The following is a 6,952-nucleotide window of genomic DNA, read 5'->3' as shown; positions in this document are numbered from 1 at the left end:
CCCCCCCCCCCCCCCCCCCATACTGCATAATGAGCCTCAGGCTCTGTCCTGGAAGTCAGGGAGGCATGTGTAGCAGGGGCGAGAGGGGGAGCAGAGGAATTGTGTGGGTACATGAGAAGAAGAGAGAAATAATAGAGAAGAGTCGACGACATGAAAAGATTGAGGAAGATCACGGACGGAGGAAGGACAGAAACAAAGAAAGGAGAAATGTAGAAATGAGTTTGCAACTCATGGTTGAAATCTGTCTGGATTCAGCTGCACCTGCAAAGTCGGGGAATCAACAGTACAGTACAGTACATGTGATTACATGGCCGTGGTCCTTGTACATATCCTGTGATGCCCTGTTACATCCTGCCACGCCTTGCAGTGCCCTGCTATGCCATGAACTACTACAGACTACTATGTCTAGTCACCGTTTCATTAACCTTTCTGCTGACTCTGAAAAAGTAGAAATTTGTACTTGCCAATGAGCGTTGTGTGGAATCAATCCTGTTACTTTGGGTAGTTAAAAAGAACATTGGTATGGGGAAATGGGTTAATTTGACCCAAGGATGACACAAGGGTTAAAGAATTGCCAACAAACCAGAGCACGTTTTTTTTTTCCTATTCAGGAATGCTGTGTGGTGTAGTCAGACCCTCTTCCACAGCACTGTGAAAGAAGGTCTGGCAATATGAGACAGATCACAGTGCATCTTTGCTGGTTTGGACGGAGTTTTAGGTATTTTGCGAGTAGCAGCTAATGTAGCAGCTTGAGCCGCTTGCCTTCAAGTAGGGAGCGGGTAAGCTCAGTTCTTTTAAACTCCAAACCCTCAGATTTTATTAATGTTCACACCTGTAGGCTTTGACCAAAAGTGAGCTGACTCAAATGACATCACTTGCGGCAAGTCATAACTTTTTTAGCAGCTCCCTCCGGAGCCAAAAAATGCATAATGCAGCTTTTTTTAACCTACCCAATTGTGCTCTCCTACTCCTGAAAACACACTCTGCTGGGTAAAATTGGGGATGTTCCTCTTTAAAAATGCAGAAACAGTTGCGTAACAATTTAAAGGAAAAACACCTGATGCCTAATGGCTGCTGCTCCAATATCGAATATAGCTCTAATATGTGCCAGGTCTGATAGAAATAACACCACCAGAGGATTAGATGTGGATTATTACTGAAAAAAAAAACGTGGACATGAGAGAGCTATAGTGCTCCAAATAAAAGCTATAATTTGTCTGTGAAATGCTGCAGGTATACAGTAGCTCTTATACCTTTTCAGACTGTTATTATAGGAGCAATAATAACTGAGCAGCACAAATACTTGGACCTACTTTCTGGTGAATGAGCCAAGATGCATTTGGATCGTAAAATAAGAAAAGAAGCAGACAAGTCTGTTGGCTGACGAAGAAAAAAGAAGAGAGAGAAAGAAAAAAATCACGCCACAGATTAAACACACACACGATCATTTTCGTTTTAAAACAAGAACATGAACAGAAATAGTAAAGCTGCTTTAATGCTGTTATTCCTGTTTCTGCAGATAGTTTCCTTTAACCAAACATTATTAGAATCATGCAAAGAATTTGAAAATTTGAATAGGCTATGTCAGTTATGATGTTTTTGACATGAAAGCTGGCCGCTCTTTTTACATCAGATCCATCAGATCATCTTACCAATAAATTAAAAAACGGGTGTTTCTGTCCTGCAGAAGTCTTTTATTCTTTCCCTTCAAGCTATTCTCGAAGCTTGTACCCTGTGAGACACATCTAACCCTGGCTCTGGTACAAGTTACATTTTTTTCTACCTGAAAATCAACGGCCTTAGTGATAAACATGTATTCCTGACTCAGTTCAGAAAATTATTCTGGATATGACCACTTGAGTTTTTTCCAAGATAAGAATGATCACATAGTTGATTTTAAACATGAATTATAAACCTTACACTTCCATTTTTAAGTGTGTTCTAGTAGAGACTGATTGCATTCCTTAAACATATATGTCAACGCAATTGCTTGAAATAGAGATAAAGACAATGTTTTTCAATAGATTATGTAGTAAAATTTTATGTAATAATTGTTTTTAAAACACATCCCAAAATGTCAGTTAGAGAGGAAATACCCTAAACACAGTAGCGGAGTGGCAATCACAGTTGGGACTTCTTCCTTGTGGGCCGGTAGTGTTTCGAGGCCACGAGGGCCAGTCTAATAATAGTTGTACATTGCAACTTCTTAGCAACACCATCCGGCGGGCTGGTGTGCTGGGCTGCTGTAGCCTCTTATTTCAACACAAACACAGGCTAATCAGAGAGCACAGGTCACAACCAAGTCTAGGATTTTCAGAAATATAGGGGGATCTGTGAGTGGCTCCTCCCCAAGTGGCATGGCCCTGGCTGGCCCGTGACGTAAAGCCCTCGACCATTTGTGTTTTTTCTCGTCATGTTTGGAAGTCTATCGGTAATGGTAACAGACAGAAATGATGCCACATGTCTTCTACTATGAGAGTCTGTTTAGATTCTGTTAAACTGCCGTTTTTGTACTCTTCAAAATTCCAAACTAAAAAGGACGTATTGACCAAAAGTGGAAGGCAGGACTTGGGTTGTTTGTTTTGGTCAAATCCATAGCTGTGTGTAGCCTGCTGTCTTGGGCAGCCAATGGTAGAAGTACACATTGGGTTATGAAAACATGACACCTAATCAGTTTAAAACCTGGGCACTCCTCTCAGCTTGTCTGGAACCTGTAAGCCAGGTCAGTGGCTTTCCTTTTCTCACTTTGGCCGGCTGTGCCATATGTTAGCTTGGCAGTCAGTTCCAACACGCTACTTGCGTTGGACTAGTGTGGATTGTGTTGTCTGTGATCCAGACTAACCAAGGGGTAGAGCGGAAATGAGGAGACGTAGGACGGGAGAAGTGAAGAGAAGCAATGAGGAAGGAGGGATAGAAGAGCGAGGATGCAAGACATTGTGGAAATTAGAAAAGTGGAAAGGGAGATGAAGCAGAGAGGACAGTAGATGGGGTGATGGAATGGTGGATGATAATGTAGAAGAGGGGGAGATGACAAAGAAGAAGAAATAAAGAAGAGGAGATTGAGAAACAACGTCAATGCTTCTTATTATGTCACACAGTTCTTTGTAGTGGAAGACAATGTCTAAAAGAAAGCCATTAAAGGAAAGCCAGTAAAAGACATGATGACACATTGCATCTGCTTTGTGTGAATTCCCATGCCAAAATAACACCTTAATAAATTCGCCACTGAAGTCTTTTAAGTGCAACTGATCCGAAATCACCTGAGAACTATAAAGATGCAGTGAAGGAGTACAGCTCCTCTAAGATGCATTTCACTTCTATTTTTTTTTTCGCCCTCTGTTTTCCCTGGTCTCCTCACTGCTTAGCAGCAAAGTGCTCATAATGCGCCTCTTTGCGAAAGACGTCCCGTGCCCCATTTAAAGAAGCATCTCCATTGGCTCGCTCGCCCCTCGGCAGAACGGCAGCAAACAGTTTGGCACCCTCTGCTCACTCTTTAATGGCCTGCTCTAGTCAGAGCCATCCGCGGTTTTATGTCACACTGGAGACGGGCGAAGCGTCTCCTCAGCATTTCCACCGCTGCTGTCCTCAATCTCTCCGCGCTTAATTCCCCTTTAACTGTGTTCGCCGGAGTCGTTAACTGATTAAGCAGTTTAATTAGGCCACGCAGTGGAGACACAGTGAGGACCCAGCCAGGAGCTCCAAACGAAAGTGCAAACGAAAAGACCAAACAGAGATCTCTTCTTTTTTTTCACGACAATAAATGAGGATTGATCAAACCGTTAAAACTAGAATACTAAATTTCAATCATACAAGTACAGATATCACAGTAGGCGTCAAAGGAAAAGGATGGAAAAGCAGTGTCGCTGGAGAATCTGTGAATTTTTTTTTTTTTTTAATTTTACAATCTATGGCTTTAAAGGTCCAGTGTGTGATGTTTTTTTTAGTTGTTCATTAGCGAAATCTGTGTTTCCGGTTCACAAACTTGTCCTTTTTCCAACCCGGTATCACGCCATGTTCGTAAAAAAAGTCACATGTATAATCTATGTATATCTTTATTATCTTTATTTATATTTTTCCATTATGAGCACTTACTTTTTCAATATTATTTATATTATGGTCACACTTCAATATCATTTATATTCTGGTTACTTACAGTACCTTTGTTATGTTATATAATTATATGTTCAATTTAATGTTAACGTCACTTACTTACATTGCAATATTTTTTTGTACTATGGCCACCTCACTTTACTTTACAATATCTTGTATATGATGCCACTTTACATTCATTTAGTACTTTTTGCACATTGTCTGTTGATTGCCTGTTTACTTGTTTGTTGTTCTTGTAGAAAACTGCTGCTGTAAGAAGGGAATTTCCCCACTGTGGGATGAATAAAGTAGTATCTAATCTAATCTAATCATTTTGATTTCATAATTTGTGTACATGTCACAATATTCTCATGTTTGACGTGTATCTGTCATGATTTTTTAACGTGACCATTTCACGAACTGCCAGGACCCTGGGCTGCTCTGGGGGACGCAACAACCGGGAAATGAAACGCCACAAGCGGGACGGTGAAAACAACTTGTGGCGGGACACGATCCCTGGTCTCTGGGGGACATAACAACAGGGAAAAGACATGCCACAGGCTGGCGGACTGCCACATGCAGGAAACAATCCCCGGGCGTGGGGACACGACCCGCGGTCCCTGTGGCACGCAACAACCGGGAAATTATACGCCACACGCAGGATGGAGACAAGAACTTGCGCCGGGACAAAATCCACGGTCTCTGGGGGAAGCAACAACGGGAAAATGAAACACCATATGCGGGACGGTGACAACAACTTGCGCCAGGACACTATCCACGGTCTCTGGGGGATACAACAAGGGGGAAATGACACACCACAGGCCAGCGGCAACAACGGAACAGACTTCGACACGCGGGGCGCGATCCCCAGGAGTAGGGACACGATCCGCGGTCTCTGTGTCACGCAACAACCTGGAAATTATAAGCCACACGCGTGACGGTGAAAACAACTTGCGCCAAGACACGATCCCCGGTCTCTGGGGGACGCAACAACCGGGAAACGAAACGCCACACGTGGGACGGTGACAATAACTTGCGCCGGGACACAATCCACGGTCTCTGGGGGACACAACAAGGGGGAAATGACCCGCCACAGTCCGGCGGCAACAACGGGACCGACCGCCACATGCGGGACGTGATCCCCAGGTGCAGGGACATGACCTGTGGTCTCTGTGGCACGCAACAACGGGGAAATGAAATGCCACACGCCAGGCACAACAACGGGCCGGTTGTGGTTAGTCTCCATTTGGGAAAAAGGGACAACCCCATTTCCTAAAAACATGTAACTTCGTAGTAATTTCATTATTTTATAAGGCACTTTTGGATTTTAACTTTACTTTTTCTTCGCAGTATTATTTGGTCACATTTACATCAACAAAATGTTATCACATTTCAGGCCATTTCAGTCCCTGCAGTTTCCCAGGATGCACAGGAAAACAATTTAAAATTTGAAGCATTTACATTGAGAGAAGATGGCTTCCAGAGTCCATGACTGCCTTGGCACTGGCCCTCTCACACCTCCTGCAGGGGTCCGGCCTCAGGGAACCAGCAGCTATTATAGGTGAGATGTCCTGTGTGGGCCCACAAGCCTGGCACTGGATTACACATCAGTCCCCCGCTGAGACGCCCAGCGGGGGTGCAAATAAGCAACGCTGCCCCCCCACCAGCCAGGCTTGTGCTGCCGTGCTGCTGGATCAAACACCTTTAATTGAAACAGTGTTTTCCATGCAGGAAAACACACATGCACACACACGGATGCACGCACACACACACATATTTTTAAATTACTTGGATTAGAATTTAGAGTTAAAATCTTGTGTACCTTCCCAATTTGTTTCATATTTTCTTACTCATATTTCATTTGCAAAATGATCAAGATATCCACCCTTTTTTCCTGAATATTCCATCCTAACAGTAAAAGCTAATTTGGGATTTGAAGGTGGAAGAAAGAAAGAAAGAAAGAAAGAAAGGAAGAAAGGAAGAAAACTGATGGATCCCTCAAGCAGTAGAAGTTTTCACTTGTTTTTTTTTTTGCGTGTTGCTGCCATCATACTAATATTGTTGTTAGCCACAGAAGAAGACTTCATTGACCCGGTGGTTAAACGTATTACTTGGGGGAGAGAAGGGGTCTTGCAGATAGAAGCTGGTCTAACCTCTGACCCTCTAAGTGGGAGCAAGTCTGGGTCAAGAGGATCCACAGCAGGTCAGGGAACAATAGCAAACACCAGGCCTCTCGAAATACAAAGAAACAGCATGATGCGTAGCGATGTTTTTAGAGGCCTAATAAGGTAGACGCTATTATTAACTTTACATCATATGTCATGTAGTTTGCTGAAACATAAATATGAATGATGCCATTCAGAAAAAGCGTTAATGATAAAAAACATGAATACACTGACGTGTGTGAACGATGAACAATGATAATGTGGAAATCCGAGAATATGGATGCAAATATGTTCACTCACAATGGTGATGAAGAAATAATAAACACTTTGGCCATTGCATGTAAACTGATAAACATAATTCAATACATAGATCTTTTATAGACAATCAATAGAATTTTGATACGCATCAGCTACGATTTGCTCAATATGATGTTGATCAGTGGGTTTGCTGCAGTTAAATATATATATCCTCTGTCCCAGACATAACCTAATATTTATGTAAGGGACGCATTATGATATGACCGTGTGGTTAACCTATAAACCTAACTCATAGACATCAGATTTGGGTTGTTGTTACCCATGAAATGACAGAGAAAATAAAAACAGAGATAAGATCCTTTTTCAGCACACCAAAACGCCAAGTAATACAGTAGATAGATAGATAGATAGATAGATAGATAGATAGATAGATAGATAGA

The sequence above is a fragment of the Etheostoma spectabile genome, unplaced genomic scaffold (genome assembly GCF_008692095.1).
Source record: "Etheostoma spectabile isolate EspeVRDwgs_2016 unplaced genomic scaffold, UIUC_Espe_1.0 scaffold285, whole genome shotgun sequence".
Lineage (NCBI taxonomy): Eukaryota > Metazoa > Chordata > Actinopteri > Perciformes > Percidae > Etheostoma > Etheostoma spectabile.
This window is presented reverse-complemented; position numbering follows the sequence as displayed.